Source organism: Wyeomyia smithii, chromosome 3 (genome assembly GCF_029784165.1).
Source record: "Wyeomyia smithii strain HCP4-BCI-WySm-NY-G18 chromosome 3, ASM2978416v1, whole genome shotgun sequence".
NCBI lineage: Eukaryota > Metazoa > Arthropoda > Insecta > Diptera > Culicidae > Wyeomyia > Wyeomyia smithii.
In genome coordinates, this window is record NC_073696.1 from 172969827 (window position 1) to 172990443 (window position 20617).

General features: G+C 36.2%; 1 long non-coding RNA gene across 1 annotated transcript; it reads left to right on the forward strand.

Annotated features, from left to right (window-relative positions):
- Positions 1–4556: 4556 nt before the first annotated feature.
- On the forward strand, positions 4557–20584 carry LOC129727843 (uncharacterized). The gene is made up of 4 exons (XR_008728598.1): positions 4557–4684; positions 4968–5026; positions 18594–19596; positions 19656–20584. It is a non-coding gene; the product is annotated as an uncharacterized LOC129727843 (long non-coding RNA).
- The last annotated feature ends 33 nt before the right edge of the window (positions 20585–20617 follow it).

Sequence of the window (20617 nt, forward strand, 5' to 3'; positions counted from 1 at the left end):
CAACTAGATGAACTCAATGGGAAACCCAAATAACTACGTCACTATTTGGCATCAACTATGGGCAGAGGAGGATGAGCAGAGGGGCGCGTGCAAGTGTTAGTAAGTTTCCTCCTCACCTCTCTTTTATACTCATTGGGTTATATATAGGTACTTTAGTCCAGAGATGCCAGACGTTTTTGAAAAATGTCTGCAACTGCTCGAATAACCAGAAAAATGTGCTCGAAATCTGAAAAATATCTATACGTGATCCGAAAAAATTTCGCTCGCGCAGGCAAAAGTCTGTAAAAATCTGCACACATTTTAAGAAAATCTGCGCAAATATAAGAAGACTTTGACAAAAATCTGCAGAAACCGTGGAAAAACTGCAAATATCTGCAAATCAATAAATATCTGCACACGGACTTCAAAAATCTGCGTTTTGCAGACAAATCTGCACATTTGGTATCACTGCTTTAGTCTATCCCAAGACAAGACGCGACAGCTGGTCACCGTTACATGCAACCAATTGCGACCAGGCTGCTGATTGGCTGAATCGGATAACGCAATCGTCACGTAGAAAATACCAGTGATACCAAATGTGCAGATTTGTCTGCAAAACGCAGATTTTTGGAGTACGTGTGCAGATATTTATTGATTTGCAGATATTCGCAGTTTTTCCACGTTTCTGCAGATTTTTGTCAGAATCTCCTCATATTTGCGCAGATTTTCTTGAAATGTGTGCAGATTTTTACAGACTTTTTCCTGCGCGAGCGAAATTTTTTCGGATCACGGATAGATTTTTTCAGATTTCGAGCACATTTTTCTGGTTATTCGAGCAGTTGCAGACATTTTTCAAAAACGTCTGGCATCTCTGGAAAATACAACGAGGTTACTTTTCAGTAAACAAGCCACAATTCCACGATTTTCAATGCATACAAGTTTAATCTACCCGTACAAATAAGATTTTTTTATTAAAAGTAAATTCTTTAATAAACAAATCTTATTGTAAAGGGCTGATTTCGCTTGTATTGATAAAAAAACGAGAAACTTCGGCTTGTTTACATATGGCACATGGGCCCTTTTCACATGTTTAGCATCACGCCATATTTCAAGGGCTAGCCACATCCCTGTCACGACTCACGCACGTCATCCCCATATATTTTGCTTGAAGCCGTTTTACTCTGGCTCTCTGGCTCGGTTATACGTCAAAAGGCTGTCAGTGCTTGCGAAACAGCCGAATAAGCTCCGTCCATGCGAGATCAACTGTTGCTGCAAGTGGCGTGTAGGAATGCAAAAAGCGAACAACGACTGTTTTGTTTTGAACGTTCTATGGATTTTGTGCAGGACATAAATGGTCATGTTTAAACATGTTTCAACCAGCTAGCTGGCATCCCGCCATGTTTCGAGGACCAACATCTCAGCGTGTGTGTAAACGAGATAGCATATCACCGCCACTTTTCATATGCATAACATAGCATCTGTCAATGGGGCCCGCAAATTGCGGATCCGCAGTGATGTTAGCTCCTAACGGAGCAAAGCAAATAAGATAGAGATGCCAGCTAGCTGGTTTCAACACGTTCTGGATAGCCCTACATTCAATATAGTTAGAAGCTCGAAAAAAAATCTGTACAGCAACACATGCGGCACAATGAACGGAGCTTGTGATCATTCAACATAGCGTCATCATCATCGGCGGCGGCTTCAGGAAACAGTAGCCATGACATCGGTCTGGGGCTAACATCTCAACATATGTGTAAACGAGATAGCATATCACCGCTTCTTTTCATACATCTTTATCTTATTGCTGACAATGGGCACAAATTAATTTGAGCCCAGGACATGAGTTTATTGTCATTCACTGTTACTCGGTATATCACACTAAATGTTTATTGCTGGAAACCAGCAAAATTTTGCTGATATTCTACATGCTGGAAAATCAGCTATGATATCAGCAAACCTTCTCGCTGAAACGATCAGCAAATCGAAACGTCAAATTTTTGACACCATTTTGCTGAAAATCGAATCATAACCTATATTGCTCATATTCCCAAATTCCTAGACTGGAAATTAACTTATCACACATTTTCTTTATATCACAATTATTCTACTTAAGCGCATGCAATGCTTTTTTAAATTCCGCATCCATGGTACATACGCTTATGAGCTAATTTTTATTTCTCTATAGTTTTGTTAACTTTTTACGCACAAAATGGCAATTGTTCTGACAATTTGACGGATGGAGTTGCCAGAAATTCAGCAATTGGGTTGTTTAGCTATTCACGGATTTCCGATTTTTATATTTCATTTGAAAGAGTATAATTTTCTGAACAAAACGTGATTTTTTAAATCTTCATATCATTATCCTTCGATTTTTAAATAAAGAATAAAAATTCGCTCTAAATCGCTACAATGACAGTTAATATATGGGCGAACTGTCATTGTAGCGATTTCGAGCAGATTTCGAGCAGTTTTAAATCGTGATTTAAAAAGCGAAGGACAACGATAGAAATTTTTTTTTGAATCACGTTTTACTTATAAAATGCAGATCTTTCAGATGATATAAAAAACTGATATGGTTAAACAACCCAATTACCAGCAATTTGCTGATTTCCGGCAAACAGAATTCTGAATGCTGACAATCAGCAAGAATATTTTAACTGATTTTTTTCAGTATTATTTTTTTGCTGAAAATTCTTTTCAGATTTTGGTGTGTAGGGATGCCAAAGGCTCGGTCGTAAATCGCGAAGTCGTTTCTTTATTCTTCCGCAGATTTGCCCTGACGCAGTGGAATAAAGAAATTCGCTATAACATGAAAACAGCGGGTAAATATAACTCTATTTAGAGCCACATAAAAGAGCGTGTTATACATTTTGCCTCCAAAGCAGGGATACCAAATGTGCAGATTTGTCTACAAAACACAGATTTTTGGAGTCCGTGTGCAGATACACTTAAGTCGCTTTTTACGCGGGGGATACATGCCGCGTAAAAAAAAACCGCGTAAATTCCGGAATCCGCGTAAAAAAAACTGCGTAAATTCCGGAATCCGCGTAAAAAACCGCGTAAATTCCGGAATCCGCGTAAAAAACCGCGTAGAAAAACCGCGTAAAAAGCGACCTCAGTGTATTTATTGATTTGCAGATATTTGCAGTTTTTCCACGGTATCTGCAGATTTTTGTCAGAGTCTCCTTTTATTCGCGCAGATTTTCTTTAAACGTGTGCAGATTTTTACAGACTTTTGCCCAACCCGGGGACATCGGCCTTGTTTCCTGAAGCTGCCGTGAAAGACAGTTGCGCAAGTCTCATCTATGTTTTTGAAGGTTTGTTCACACAGCAGTGTAAGCATGACGAACGAAGCATAATATATGTTGTACAGCTCGAATCAATTTATTCATTTCTATAAAAGTTTAGCTTAACTTTGTTAATGTTTAAAGGTAGCGTTGATATACTATCTCATTTACACATACGTTGAGATGTTTATCCTTAAATCATCGCGCGATGTCAGCCGCCTGCAAGAAACACCGCCGTTCGAAATCGGCAAGATTAAACGTTGTGTACTTTCTACAAGAATGCAACGCATTCATTTTTTGTTTCATCAAGCAAAGCACTCGACGTTATGTACAATAAATACATCACCCGAAAACAACACATAATCACACTGCAGCTGAACACCGACACCCAAGTATGATGACGGTTCTACAAGGTATGCCACATTTTTATCTATCCACGCACACAAACAAATCTCGTTATGAAAATTTTCGTTTTTTGTATGGAATTCGGAACATTTTCGGAAATTTCTCGTTTTATGTTGTTTTATATTTGATTTTTTAATTGGAGAGTGAATCTCCAGTTGAAACACACTAGAAATTGATATTAATTTAGATTTAGTGTGAAAAATTGCGACAATAAGTCGAAATAAAATATATAAAAATGCTATATTTCTAATAGTTGGAGCATAATCTTAGTCATTGTCATAGCTCATGACTTTTGTTACTGTATGAAACATAAGCGACTCTATTTAGAAGCGCCATTAGACTACAATAAACAAACGAAAAGTGCAAAAAGGTGTTTATGTATTCCCCACAAATAAAACATGTTTCAACATCATTTCTATAACTTTTCAGGAAAGTATGTTTTATAAGTTTAGTTTAAAATGCAAAATCATTTCAAATTTCATACAAAATTGGAAAAAGTTCATAACGATCACTAATACTAATGCATCGACGTGAATAGCATACCTTGTAGAACTGTCATCATACTTGGCACCGACACTGTATGCGCGTATGAACACTGCTTTTTCCCGTGTTTCGATGAATCAGCTGTCAAATTGCATGTGAAATTGATCCAGTGATCCAGCTAATGCTGGCTTCCTGGCTTCACTTCCCGATAAAAAATTTTGACAGATAGTATTATACGCATGTATCAACTAAATCGGATGTTTGTGCAATCGACATATTGATCAGTTAATTTCGTCAAACCACGTATGTTGACTATTTTTGTCACCTGATTTCTTGGATAATTAAATCAGTTCTCGTAAGATGCGAATTTAATCTGTTATAAGATCGCTTTATTATATAAAGTAAAATCGGATGATATTTCTTATGCTGATTAGTAAGCAAACGAAATAGGATTTCGTAGTATTTTTCAAATTGGTTCCGGGAGTAGAAGCAGCACAAGATTTTTCGTCGGATAATTCTATATATTTCAGGTAAGTAAAACACATTCTTGAGTATTTTACAATTTCTCACAGTTGCATAGCGAACCTATACATTAGAGAAATGTCAAGACACTCACCGTTAAGGCAACTGTCAACATCAAAACGGGCGAGCTGTATAAATTTGCATTGCCGTTATCCGTTTTGATGTTGACAGTTGCCTTAACGGTGAGTGTCTTGTCATTTCTCTAATGTATAGGTTCGCTACAGTTGCATGAATCGTTTATGTGACTTCTTCAATCATTCACAGATGATAGCAACTGTTTTTAACTTTCAGACAAATTTCCTGTTGCACTTCTACATTTCGAAAAAGATTTATTTTGTCTTTCATCTCAGGTAGCGAACCTATACATTAGAGAAATGACAAGACACTCACCGTTAAGGCAACTGTCAACATCAAAACGGATAACGGCAATGCAAATTTATACAGCTCGCCCGTTTTGATGTTGACAGTTGCCTTAACGGTGAGTGTCTTGACATTTCTCTAATGTATAGGTTCGCTAATCTCAGGTAAGAGAATTTATTTTATAATGATAATGAGTAAGACAGGGCTGCAAGTTGGTCACTTTTTAGTGACTTGGTCACTTTTTTTAAGCTGGTCACTCAAAAGTCACTTTTTTCATCAAAAAGTCAAAAAAAGTTACTTTTTTCCGAAAAATAGTCACTTAAGTCACTATTTTACCAACTTGACCAGCCCTCCTCAGCCCTGTTTTTTTGAATAAAATTTTGGATGCCAAATATCTCAGATATGCATGATACGTCGAGATCTGTTCTCTCAAAAAAAAAATTTTTTTCAGGAATAACCGACTTTCTGGTAATAAGAGGAAATTTTCGAAACGGGAGAGTGAATTGAATTTGACATATAAGATTTGAATGCAATTCCTTATACGGCCAAATACCGATCGCCAATAGTGTTGCTTTGCAAAACTTAAAGTTTGATAAGTCGCAAGCAAGGTTTCGCTACCATTTTTATTCTAGCCTGTGTCTCTGGAAGGGTACTTACCCCACGGTTCCCCTCGGTAAATCCGGAACAACGGAAAATTTCGAAATGTCTTCTACTGTCCTAAAAACTATGATAAATTTGTGATCTTTTGAAAAAGGTTCGATCAAAACCGGTTCAAATCTCGTGGAATGGCAGGTAAAAGAATTTTCATTTTTTCGGCTGCGGAGTACGCAAGTGTTAAAGTGCTCGACATCGGAACGAAAAGTTAGGTCTGGATTTTGTTGTTGTCTGGTCAGGTCGAGGATCTTTTCGAGCTGGAAATTTTCTCAACTCAGCACTGGGCACGGTGTATCGTTGTACTTATCCTACAACATGCAAAATATTGCAAAAACAATATCGATAACGAATTCTCTCAACTCATAATCTAGTTGATCGAGACGGCATTAGCCCTCTAGGCTAGCGTGCGATATTGTTTATTGTTCTGTTGCGGTCCGTTTAGGGTGCAGTTCGTTTGGTTTCGTTCCGGTTCGGCTCCAAGTCCGGTACGGTCTATAATTTGGGAACGAATGTTGCCAATGATTTCAATAAAACGTTATTTTAGTTTATTTAGAAACTGTTTGATTCAAAAAGAACAATTCAAAACAAGTTTTACTATTTATAACTATTTTTAATTTGATGTATTTTTTTATTAAACAAATTGAGGACTAAATAGTGACACACAAGGCTGACTTAACAGTTTTCCTAACGAATGAAATATTTATCGAATTCTAACTCTGCTTCAGGGGTTGCGATGTTTAGTGTTGAGAAAACATCATTTGTGATTGGACACTAGGGAGTCCCAAAAAAAATCGATGTTGAAAAATTCAAGATGCTCAGCCCTAAATTGAAAGGTGATGTTATTTATAGCATTTTTGTAGTACATTTCGACTTTCTAAAAAATTGTTTTCAGGTTACCCAAACGTGATTTATGAAAAAATGACTTTTTTAAGCTACAAACCCACTTTTTTGCACTTTTTTCAATTCTGTTCGATTCCTACCTTTTTTCGTACATTTTTTTTATTTTTGTGGGGTTGTTTTTGAATATTTTGCCTGATTTGGTTCAGCATTGTATTCAGTTTTTTGACTCCCAGAGCCCATTAAACATCACAAAAAAATTAATTTTTCTAATATTTTTTTAGATAAAATCCTTCAAAACACAAATAAAAAAAATTTGAGCAAGAACTGAAATTTTCATTGCAGAGCGGGATTCACCACGAAAATTTACACGAAAAAAGATCCTTGATATCTTATCGGGGAGCTGGAATATTGGCATTTTTCTATGTGATGGAAAACTATGCATTTTAACAAACATGTTAAATAACTGTTTTATTTTGGGAGATAAAAAATAATAATGTTCGGTAAACAAATGCATTTTTTGATGGCTGATAACTTAGTAGAAGGTTTCAAAATTTGGAAAAATCTGCGAAAAAAGTTAGAACGAAAATTATAATTTTTCGTGCCTTCTAATGGAAAACTTAATGTGCTCGTAATATGTAAGAGATAGAAACATAATGTCTTCGGTAAAGTTTCTTGTTTTAAGATAACTTAAAACTTTGTCGAAGACACCTTGCGTCTATCTTATTCTGATTAAAAAGTAAATTTTTGCCTTTCTCCTAGAAAGGTATAGCAATCACTTGCAAAACCGAAGATATAAAAGTGCTCCAAAGGACCGAATGGCATATATCACTCGACTCAGCTCGACGAGCTGAGCATTTTCTGTATGTGTGTGTGTATGTGTGTGTGTGTGTGTGTGTGTATGTGCAGAATTTTATTCTCACTCACTTTTCTCAGAGATGGCTGGACCGATTTTCATGAAATTAATTGCAATTGAAAGGTCTTGTTGTCCCATAAGACCCTATTCAATTTTATTGTAATCGGATTCATAGTTTAGAGGTTATGTATCAAAATGTAAAAATCATGAAACATCATTATCTCTAAAACCACACAACCGATTTGAACAAAATTGGTTTCAAATGAACGGGCTCCCTGAAAAACCCTTAACTTTTGAATTTTATAAAGATTGAACTTGTGGTTCAAAAGTTACGAAAAGAAACGTGTTCTGAAGACTGTTTAATCTCACTCATGTTTCTCAGAGATGGCTGTACCGATTTTCATAAAATTAGTGTCAAATGGAAGGTCTTGTTGCCCCATAAGACCCTATTGATTTGTTTTGCAATCGGAATATTACTTTGACTGTTATGTTTAAAAATGTGAAATCCAGCTATGAAAAGGAACATATTCCGACGACTACTTGGACTCACTCACTTCTCTCAGAGATGGCTGAACCGATTTCCACAAAATTAGTGTCAATTGATAAGTATAGCTGCCTCATAACACCCTATTGAATTTTACTGTAATCGAACTGTAACTTCGTCTGTAATGTACCGAAATGTGAAAATCACGAAACTTCATTATCTCAGAAACTACACAACCGAATTGATCAACATTATTATCAGACAAGTGGACTAGTTAAGCGTTAACTGATGAATTATGATTGAACACGTGGTTTCAAAGTTTGGCTGCCCTATACGTTCCCATTTCATTTGATTATAATCGAACTTAAGTAATCGTTATGAAATTGTTAATAAAACAACGTAAGTCTCTTAAATCTAGAAAATCTATAACGAGCGTCTTAGCAGAGTGATTGAGTTCAATCAAAGAAATAGTTATCGGTTTCCGTTATACTCTACTAAATTTTTTGGAAATAAATATTGAAATTCAGTCCGCAAATATATATTTCGACTGTGACGTACAGTCTTCCTCAGTGCTTATGTGGCACTGAGGAAGACTGTACGTCACAGTCGAAATATATATTTGCGGACTGAATTTCAATATATATTTCCAAAAAATTTAGTAGAGTATAACGGAAACCGATAACTATTTCTTTGATTGATGTAAGTCTATTATCTCAAAGATTACATGACTTATTTGAACATAACTAGTGTCATACGAACGAGTCATCTCTCAAACTTAAAAATATTAAATTTCATAACAATTTGTTATGTGGCTCAAAAGTTTCGGAAAGAAAAGAAATTCAAAGACTATTTAAAACGATACCTGCTTTGATCGATATTTGTGACCTCAATATAATTTAAAGTGGTCCCCGTGGTTCTGTGGTTAGCGATGTCGGTCGGCTAGCTCTCCCACACGGTTGTGATATCGGGTTCGATTCCCGATCATGTCGAGGATCTTTTCGAGCTGAAAATTTTCTCGACTCAGCACTGGGGCACGGTGTATCGTTGTACTTATCCTACACATGCATAATGTGCCGAAAACAATATCGATAACGAATTCTCTCAACTAATCTCAACTAGCCCCCAGGCTAGCGTGCGATATTGTTTTTATATAATTTAAATGTGGTATCGTACTATTTGAACGTTCCAAATTCGTTGATTCCTTGCGATGTGTTTAAAGTCTGCAAATGCACGGAGAATCGGCCATAGGATATGATCAAAGTCAAATAACAAATCGTTTGAAATGATTGGTCTTATCGAAATGACAACATTCTCGACTTTTGGCTTCTGTACATCGCCTTAATTCTGAATATATTCATATTGGGTGGTATTCGGTCATTTTCAGCAGATTTTCTGACATTAATCTGACACCGGAAATACTCATATTGGGAGGTATTTAGTTATTTTGGTTATTTTCCAGAAACTAAAAGTGGTCGTCTTTAAATTCAAAATGGTGTCCAGGGTCAATGTTTGGTTTCTATGCAACATCTCGATATCCATATTGAGTATTATTTGGTCATTTTCGACTGTTTTCTAGAAGTTGCCAAAAAGCAATTCAAAATGGTGCCTGATTCACCTGCCAAATTTGGTTCCATTCAGTTGGTTAGTTCTCAGGATGTGCAGAAATCTGTGTTTCATTTGTATGGCATCCTTCCCTTCCAAAAGAAGGAGGGGTGTCAAAACATTATGAACATATTTTTTACCACTGAAAACATTTACCTGCCAAAATTGGTTCCATTTAGTTGATTAGTTTTCGAGATGGGCAGAAATTTGTGTTTCATTTGTATGGGACCCCTCCCTTCCAGAAGAGGGAGGGGTCTCAAACTATCATAGGAACCTTTATCGGCACCAAAAACCCCTACATACAAAGTTTCACGCCGATCGGTTCGGTAGTTTTCGAGCCTATATGGATCAGACAGACAGACAGACCGGACTGAATTTGTATATGTATAGATTATAACATCAATTTTTAGAACCCCTAAAGTGAATATACATTTATTGGATTGAAGCGTTCATGTAAATCTATTTTTCCAAATAATAAGTTTGAATGAGAAATGCTGGGTCTGACCGCTAGGTGGATTAATTTAGGTTTTTATCTCACTCATTGGTGGATAGATCACCCTTCTTTCTACATAAAAAAATGCATTTTTGAATATCCTGAAACTTCTCCGAGCATACCTCATGGCTATAATCAACATTTGAATCACTATTTAGAAAATCATACACACAAACGGCAAAATAAAACACTGTGCAATGGAGATATTGAGCTTTAGTGGCATTTTTGACAAAATGCATAGTTTTCCATCACATGTAAAAACGCCGATATCTCAGCCCCCCGATAAGATATCAAGGATCTTTTTTCATGTAAATTTTCGTCTTGAATTCCGCTTTGCAGTAAAAATTTCAGTTCTTGATCAAAAAATTTTTTTATATGTGTTTTGAAGGGTTTTATCTGAAAATTATAAGGAAAATTCACTTTTTTGTGATGTTCAGTGGGCTCTGTGAGTCAAATAATTGAATACGATGCTGAACCAAACCATGCAAAATATTCAAAAACAACCCACAAAAATAAAAAAATATATGGAAAAATTAAGGAATCGAACAGATTTGAAAAAAGTGCAAAAGAGTGGTTTTGTAGCTTGAAAAAGTCATTTTTTCATAAATCACGTTTGGGCAACCTGAAAACGACCTTTAAGAAAGTCGAAATGTTCTACAAAATTGCTATAAATAACATTGTTTTTCAATTTAGGGCTGAACACCTTGACTTTTTCAACATCGATTTTTTTTGGGACAGCCTTTTGGAAACACATACTCATTTTACTAATATTTATCATAAATACCTAAACTACTAACAATACCCTTATTAAAAAAAATAAAATAAAAGCTTGACGAAATATGGACTTGATAAGCGACTGGAACTGATCTTGCGTTCAACTATGCAATCCAGGACAATCCAACTATGCAATCCAGGACAAAATCCAGAACGGTTTTGGCTAAGTTGTAGATAAGATTTATTTCTTCAAAAAACAAAAAAAAGACTGCAAATACGCCTCAGTTGAAGTCGTGTCGCATTCCAAACGTAATGTTCAAGCTATACGGAAATGTTGACTGTTTACACTTGCTAAACACATATTTTTGTAATTTTCAACCTAAAGGACCACCTCGGAGAAAAATAAGGGAATCGTTTCAAAGAAATATCACGTCCTACGACGATATAGGCAATGATTTCATGCTATTGACTTCAATATCTCAATCGAATTTAATAATGGTTCATTATGTACAATAAGTTAACCATCATGATAAAATTTTAAATGTCGACAATTTTTCATTTTTTCCTCTTTTTCGACTAAAATTCGCCTTGCCCAATTCTCAATTTTTAAAAAAAGAAGGTCAATTGCGTGAAATCAATGAGAATATTTTTCATGAGTGTCATCTTCATGGGTGCCATCAGGGAGAATAATTAAACTGGTAAACACAGGTTTTGTCCAAAATTGTAAAAAATGAAAGATTCTAGCTTTTCAACCATTCCTTTGAATTTTGATGCTCCTAGCAAAGATAACTTTTTCAGAGAATTAAATAAGTTTTCCCGTAAGCAACGAACGTAGAAGCGACGAACCCGGCGCGCAATTATTCTGCGGCGTTTTGACGCACTTCTACATTTACTAGGGACCTCAAAACTTTTAGGAACGATCAGAGGAGTGCCTAGAACAAAAAGCTGGCCAAAATAAGAAAAAAGTTTTTCTAGGCTTTTTGGTGCCGCTATATTTTTTGCAGCTTGAATAAATGCTTTACGAAATGGAATCACTCGATTAAGTTTTAACTGCATTTACATATGCTGAGAGTGCTGTAAACATTGACAAATTTTCAAGCTTCTTTTTTGGAAATCGAATCATTTATACTAACAACTTGTGCCAGGCGTCAAAAAAAGACATTTGATCAGTATTTTGCAGTAAATGAGTTCTCTATGTTCAATTCCAGTAAACCGGTTGTTGGAAATTCCGGCACTAAAAAATTATAACTACTCTTAGAAACTTTTCGAAATTAGTGATTTTTCTGTATTTTCAAGCTTTTGCAATATCAAAAACCTAAATTAATCCACCTAGCGGTCAGACCCAGCCTTTCTCATTCAATTTTTTATTTGTAAAAATAGATTTACATGAACGCTCAAATCCAATAAATGTATATTCACTCTTTAGGTTCTAAAATATTGATGTTGTAATCTTTACATATAAAAATGCAGTCAAGTCTGTCTGTCTGATCCATATAGGCCCGAAAACTACCGAACCGATCGACGTGAAAATTTGTATGTAGGGGTTTTTGGTGCCGATAAAGGTTCCTATGATAGTTTGAGACCCCTCCCTCTTCTGGTAGGGAGGGGTCCCATACAAATGAAACATAAATTTCTGCACAACTCAAGAACAAACCAAGCAAATGAAACCGAATTTGGCATGTGGATGTTTTAAGGGGTAACTAATATGTCCATAATAGTTGGATGAAACACAAATTTGTGCACATTTCGAGAACTAATCAACCAGATGGAACAAAATTTGGCAGGTAAATGTTTTTAGTGGTAACAAATATGTACATAATGGTTTGAAATCCGACTCCCTCTTCTATAAGGGAGGGATCCCATGAAAATGAAACACAAATTTCGCACAGCTCAAGAACCAATCAAGAAAATACAACCGAATTTGGTATGTGAATGTTTTTAGAGGTAACAAATAATTCCATAATGGTTTGACGCCCCTCCCTCTTCTGGAAGTACACGTTTCTTCACAAATTTTTGCACATCTCGCGAACTAATCAACTAAATGGAACCATATTGGCAGGTGAATGTTTTTAGTGGTAACAAATATGTTCCATAATCGACCTCAGACAACATTTTGGATTGTAAGATGGCAACTTCCGGTTTCTGAAAAACAGCCGAAAATGGCCGATTTCCACCCAATATAATAATATCCGGATCTAGAATAATACACAGGAGCTAAAATCGACCACAGATAGCATTTTAAATTCTAAGATGGCGACTTCCGGTTTCTGAAAACAGCAGAAAATGACCAAATACCCCCCAATATGAGTTTTTCTTTAACCAGTATGCCGTTCGAAATCCAGAAATTGTCTCCAAATGCCATTATGAAATCCAAAATGGCGACTTCCGGTGTTGGAAAAACAGCGGCAAATGACCAAATACCACCCAATATGGGTAGGGGTTCCTGGGGTGAAACGCACCAGTTAACGAAAGCAGAGTATATTCTTGTTAAAGCTGAGAGATAAAACCAATGTTATATACTGATCAATATATAAAAACCCTTATTTATTCGTTAAAACTCGCATCTGATGCTAAAACATTATAGAAAATGCATAATACACATTTTTTAAGAGAGTGTAATATATTTATAAAATTCGTCAATCGGGGCAAAAAGCACTCTTCCTGGGGTAAAATGCACTGCAACAAAGGGGCAAGAAGCACCATGCGAATGAGGTAAAATGCACCCCGTCTACGGGGCAGAACGCACTACAATATTGGGGCAGTACGACTCATTTTGTCATCTAATAAATAAAGGCAAAAAGGTTTTCTATGGAATTCCATACACTCGAGCGACATGGTTTTGGGAAACACCGTTTTCGATTGCCTTTAGCGCCGATCGTAGCTGTTTAACGATCCATGACCGCCGTTTGGACTTCTGGACAATGCTGGAAACGAGATGAAATGTAAACAAAAGAATTGTTTACAAAGAGTCCTTTTTTGAGCTAAGGGAAGCGTTATGCCCCGAACGTAACAAAAAAATGTTTCTGGCTGCATAACGGTAATTCTCATTGAAACTTATCGATATTTCATCAGAAATATGTTGCTCGACGTATATTTGATGCAATAACACTTTTCGTTGGTGGAAAACATCAATGTAAGAGCTAAAAACACTTAATTCAGCTGAGAAAAAAAATAGTGGAAAACATCAATGTAAGAGCTAAAAACACTTAATTCAGCTGAGAAAAAAAATAGACCGTATGCAACGAAAACCTTTTTTTTTGTATTTATTCACATTTTCTGACATTTTAGTGCTGCCAAATTGACAGGGTGACTATAGAAAACATAGATTCAAATAATAGAATTATTATTTTGTTATTAAAATGTTTCTCTATTGTAAATCAGAGGGGGTGCATCTTGCCTCAACGGTGCTTATTACCCCAGGTACCCCTATTTCCGGAACCGTAATGATGCACTGGAGCCACAAATCGACTTCAGACAACATTTTGAATTGTAAGATGACAACTTCCGGTTTCTGGAAAACAGCCTGAAATGGACTATTCCAATTAAATATTAGTATTTCTGGAACCAGAAAGATGCACAGAAGCTAAAAATTGATCACAGACACAATCTTGAATTTTAAGATGGTGACTTCCGGTGTCTGGCAAACAGCCGGAAATGACCAAATATCATTCAATATGAATGTTTCCGGAACCAGAATTACGCCCAGATGACAGAAATTGATTTCACAGGCAATTTTAAAGTCCAAAATGACGACTTTCGGCTTCTGAAAAACAGTCAAAAGTGACCAAATATCACCCAATATGAGTTTTTCTTTAACCAGTATCCTAAATACCATTTTGAAATCCAAGATGGCGACTACTGGTTTGTGTAAAACAGCCTAAAATAAACAAATACTATCCAATATGAGTATCTCTGGAACCAGAATGATGCAAGGAACTAACAATTGACCTCAGGCACCATTTTGAATTGCTAAATGGCAACTTATAGGCAACAGTCGGAAATGACCGAATAATACTCAATATGGATATTTCCGTAAACGTGATGATACATAGAAACCAAACATTGACCCTGGACACTATTTTGAATTTGAAGACGACCACTTTTAGTTTCTGGAAAACAACCAAAAATACCTCAAATTTAGAAAATCTATAACGAGCGTCTTAGCAGAGTGATTGAGATCAATCAAAGAAATAGTTATCGGTTTCCGTTATACTCTACTAAATTTTTTGGAAATAAATATTGAAATTCAGTCCGCAGATATATTTCGACTGTGACATACAGTCTTCCTCAGTGCTTATGTGGACAATACCTCCCAATATGGGTATTTCCGGTGTCAGATTGATGCCAGAAAGTCTGCTGATAATGACAGAATACTACCCAATAAGAATATATTCAGGATTAAGGCGATGGTCAGAAGCCAAAAGACGAGGATGTTGTCATTTCGATAAAACCAATCATTTCAAACGATTTGTTATTTGACTTTGATCATATCCTATGGCCGATTCGTCGTGCATTTGCAGACTTCAAACAAACCGCAAGGAATCAATGAACTTGGAACGTTCAAATAGTACGACACCACATTTAAATTATGTTGAGGCCACATATATCGATCAAAGCAGGTATAGTTTTAAATAGTCTTTGAATTTCTCTTCTTTCCATAACTTTTGAGCCACATATCAAATTGTTATGAAATTTGTTATTTGTAAGTTTGAGAGATGACTCGTTCGTATGACACTAGTTATGTTCAAATAAGTCATGTAATCTTTGAAATAATAGGCCTTCGTTGTTTTATTAACAATTTAATACATAACGGTTGCTTAAGTTCGATTATAATCAAATGAAATGGGAACGTGTGGGGCAGCCAAACTTTGAAACCACGTGTTCAATCATAATTCATCAGTTAACCCTTAACTAGCCCGCTCATCTGATAATAATAATCAAATCGGTTGTGTAGTTTCTGAGATAATGAAGTTTCGTGATTTTCACAAGTCGGCACATTACAAATGAAGTCACAGTTCGATTACAGTAAAATTCAATAGGGTCTTCTGAGGCAGCTAGACCATTCATTTGACGCTAATTTTTTGGAAATCGGGTCGGCCATCTCTGAGAAAAGTGAGTGAGTCCAAGTAGTATTCGGAATATGTTCCTTTGCATAGCTGGATTTCACATTTTCAAACATAACAGGCAAAGTAATAGTCCGACTGCAAAACAAATCAATAGGGTCTTATGGGGCAATTAGACCTTCCATTTGACACTAATTTTATGAAAATCGGTACAGCCATCTCTGAGAAACATGAGTGAGATTAAACAGTCTGCAGAACACGTTTCTTTTCATAACTTTTGAACCGCAAGTTCAATCTTTATAAAATTCAAAAGTTAAGGGTTTTCTAGGTAGCCCGTTCTTTTGAGACCAATTTTGTTCAAATCAGTTGTGTAGTTTCTGAGATATTGATGTTTCATGATTTTCACATTTTTAAACATAACCTCTAAACTAAGAAACCGATTACAATGACATTCAATAGGGTCTTATAGGGTAACAAGACCTTTCAATTGCAATTAATTTCATGAAAATCGGTCCAGCCATCTTTGAGAAAAGTGAGTGAGAATAAAAATCTGCACATACACACACACATACACACACATACACACACACACACACACACATACAGAAAATGCTCAGCTCGTCGAGCTGAGTCGAGTGATATATGCCATTCGGCCCTTTGGAGCACTTTTATACTTTCGGTTTTGCAAGTGATTGCTATACCTTTCTAGGAGAAAGGCAAAAAGGTAAGAATTCCGTGGAATCGTATCATATAATCTTCGTGGGAATGAAAGTTCATCACGAGCATATTCTTGTTAATTTCTCATCCGGAAACGTTCGGATTGACACTTGCGACCCGTTTGAAAAATGCTATTTTTAACAAATTTTGACGTTAGGAACTTACGCGTACATTGGAAATAGAAAAAAATAAAATACCTGATGGGTCTCTGCCTCATGCTCCAAACAGAGTTTCAGCTCAACAATGATTCAATAAAATTAAATTCATTTTCGCTTCACAATCAAATATTACCCAAAATATTGCTAAATAGTAGCGAAAATAATTTTGGCCTGGTTTTCACTCGAGTTACTCCTCTGTAGAACGGTTCAAAAAGTTATAATTTTTTCATTTTTCCAGTTGAAGTTTAGAGAAATTTTTCTTCGCTTCTGTTAACCAGTGCAGTGCTATCAATTACCAATTGTCAATTGAAAAAGACCATGCTCTACTGATTTTGATGATGTTAACGGACAATCTGCTGTTGCTATGCCAAGACGTGTCAAAATCGGCTAAAACATGAATTTGTATTAAACTGCTAATTGCTGTTATTCCCTTCCAGCTGTTCTTGAGATACGATGGTGGCCTAACAAGGCAGTCGTCGCAGGTTCGAGTCCCGGTTCGGGTGAGAATATTAGTGTCAGTAGGATCGTAGCGCTAGACCCGCAATCGTCCTGTACACTAAACCAGTTGGCTGCAATGTCTATGTAAAATAAACAGAAGGTCGAGTTCCGATACGGAATGTAGAACCAAGGCTTTGCTTTGCTTTAAATGCTGTTCATTTGAAAATTTTTCATGAAAATTTGAAAATTACAATTACTGGTTACAAGATGATTTTACTTGTTGACTTGCAAATTTTCCGCCCGGGTTTTGCCACTGATTGTCATGAATATCTCAGCAAGATGAAGATGAAGAAAAAAAAATCTCAGCAATTGCAATCAAATCCTCCATTCACTCTCCAAGCTCGATAATTTTCTAAGTCAATTCATTTCAGAACCAAACATTAAAGACGAAAATCGACTTTCCGAAGTAAAAAATTTGCATGAATGTGTCGAAATATATTTTTTATGCTAAATGTCTTGCATTAAAATAATAAAATTATTAAAAAGTCTATGAGTTTTTTTATTTTTTTGAAAAAAAATTACTTTCTGGGAACTTTTTAGCTGAGGCCAATGGAAGGTCTGAAAAAATATAGTCCTTCGAGTATCTTTTAGCGGTAGAGCTAAAAGTTTCGTGTTCTCACCTTTGGATGCAAAATTTCAGCTCAATTGGATTTTTTCACGCTCGTAGTGATCGAAGGTTTATTTTTTTTTTGACCGATGAAAAAATTCGAAGCTCGATTCGTTCCTATACATTCCATTGGCACCGTAATCGATCGGCTGCATCATGAAGAGTTGGTTGTATGTGCAAGTTTATGCAAGTGTTAGCTTTGCAATTTCCCTATTCAATGTTTTACAGGGTTAGGGTCCGTAGATAACATTAGAAAATCTGGAAAGTGTTCATTAGTTAAGGAAAAAATATTTTTTTCTCGTGAAACAATAAGTAACTCATCGGATAACAGTATAAAACTACGCTTTAGCGGATATTTTTAAATTTTTAATTGGCAGAGCAAAAACAGTTTTTTCCTTTGTGTTGGATTCGATTCTCTTTGCTTTAAATTGGAAATGCTCTCTAGTGTCTTTTATCTCTGCTTTTTTATACTGAGAGGCTTCCTGAATTGTTGAATTGTCATCACCGCTTTTAGTTTTATCGATTTATCAACGTTTTTCATATTTTAGCGTAACGTTCTGTTATGCAAATATTTATTTTATTTTCTTGAAAAATCCACTCGATTTTGGAAAAAACTATTCCCTTTTGAACGATTTATGCAAGACAATCAGAAAAAACCACTGGTCACTTTTTTTTCAAGTTTTTAGGTCACTTTTTGGTCACTTTTTTCAAGCTTTGAAGTCACTTTTTGGTCACTTTTTTCGAAATTTTGGTCACTAAAGTCACCTTTTCTTACCAGTTTGACCACTTTCAGCCCTGGTAAGATTGTGATCTATTAATCCGAAACAAGAACAATCTGAATCTTTAACCGAATGAATTGTTTTGTTTTGTTCAGATGCTTGGAACAGAAACCGTTCATCGACAGGGCACTGAAAAGTTACCGGGATCGGAGCCGATTCAAAGCCCTTATTCAACTTCCCGGCTGTACGACCAACAGCTAAAGCTCAACTGGCTGGTTCGATAACTTTAATAGGAGGATTACCCGGTCCAGAGGTGCTACTGAAGGTATGGATCGGCTGTGATGTAAGTTAAAATATAAGGTCAAATTAAAACTTAACTTCCAAATTACTTGTTTTTCAACTCTATACATGGATTAATCAGCCTATTTAGTATGCTTGAATTAAAATAATCGCTCTACTAATCTGCATATTTAGTCTGATTTAATTGGATTTAGAATATGATCCACCGATTTCTCAACCTATTTCGTATGGTTCAGGCAATTTCATCACCAGACTAATCTACCTGTTTCGTCTGATTTCGTATATGGGCTCGAACAAAATCACCCTAAAATGACTCGATTTGGTTGGTTTTCGTCGACCGATTTCGTATACTGATCAATCGGTAAACCCCCCTGTTAAACTGTTGCAACAATCAGTTGATTCGTCGGAATCGAAATCGGGCAATTGTGCCTACGAGAACGTATTGTGCGTTGCAAGAAATCTTTTCATTATGCGGAATTTGCGAAATGAACAAAGCTTCCGTTCCTGAGAAACGGTCTAGGAATCGATACTGTTTTCAGAAGGTATCGATACAGCTGGGATGTTGATCAATTACAACGTACGCAGCGCTGACCGGAAGAGTGTATCAGCGAAAGTTCACGTCTTGGGAAAAAAGCCCTAAAAAGACACAACGTACAGCACCACTGAGCATATAATTAAAATTTTGAAATGGAAGAAGGTTATAATTCTATCTCGAGTGAAGAACAAGGTACATACGAAGTTGAGTTTCTAGATTCCCATTATTCTTGTTCTGAATCATCCGGAGAGACAGAAATGCACATACAGAGTACCATAAGTAATTCACCAACATTAATTTCTGCATCGAACCGAGATGATGAGGTACGTTTAAAAACTTTATAAATTGGATTTAATATTTATTATTTATTTTACCTCCATAGAGGCGATCTACAAAGAAATTACCGACGGCTGGTGATGAATATAGTTCATTGGATGATCTAGAACCAGCAGGAAATAGTAGCGAAGAGAAATTGTTTAGTTTTCATGCGGATATACTGGAGAAAAAGTTTAAAGGGCAGAAATCGTTTGAAAAGCGTGGAACTGTAAAAGTTACAGATGATTCTGTTTAAGGAGTGCTCAACAGAATATGGGAATACTGCGCACAATTTATCACGAAGGCTGTTATTTTCAAGGACTTTGATCCTAAAGGACATTCAACGAATTTGGAGGCCACTTGGGATAATGAAGATCCATCGTTTGAATCAAAAGATAAATTCTTAATTTTTCAGGACAAATCAGGGAAACGAAATACAGCCCCATCAGATGTGACATCTGATACGTTACAGGGATGGCTATCAATAACCATTACGGTTGTTGTTTATCGCTATTCAGATTTTGTGTCAACTGCGCATAAGTACCATGCTGTCGAAAGTCAGTTGCTGCGACCTGCTGAAAAGATCAAGCAGGAGCTGAGCCAAATGTGTCATTACATAAGTTAAAGGAAACTCTCAAAGTTTCACATGGAAATCACTTGACGTCAGACGATATAAACTGGTCTTGTTGGGCGAACTACGTAAGTACCCAACCAACAACAATGCGTGAAGAACTCATAAACCAACTGCCACCGAAACATCTCATTGCCCTTTTTCGACCTGTGCCAATACACTCGGATACCGTTCTTCTCAGGACGAAATTTGATCTTAGTGTAGCAGAGAATGAAAACAAAGCCTACTCGCGAATCGTGGGTTAGCTTAAACAAGATTGTGATAATTTACGCACCTTAGTTGCAGTCATGGGAAGAAGAATTCTAGTAATGGAGCAGCTTTTACATAACCACTGCGATATGATCACTGCTATGAGAAATACAGTTACCGTAGAAGATAATGAGTATTCACAATTTCTA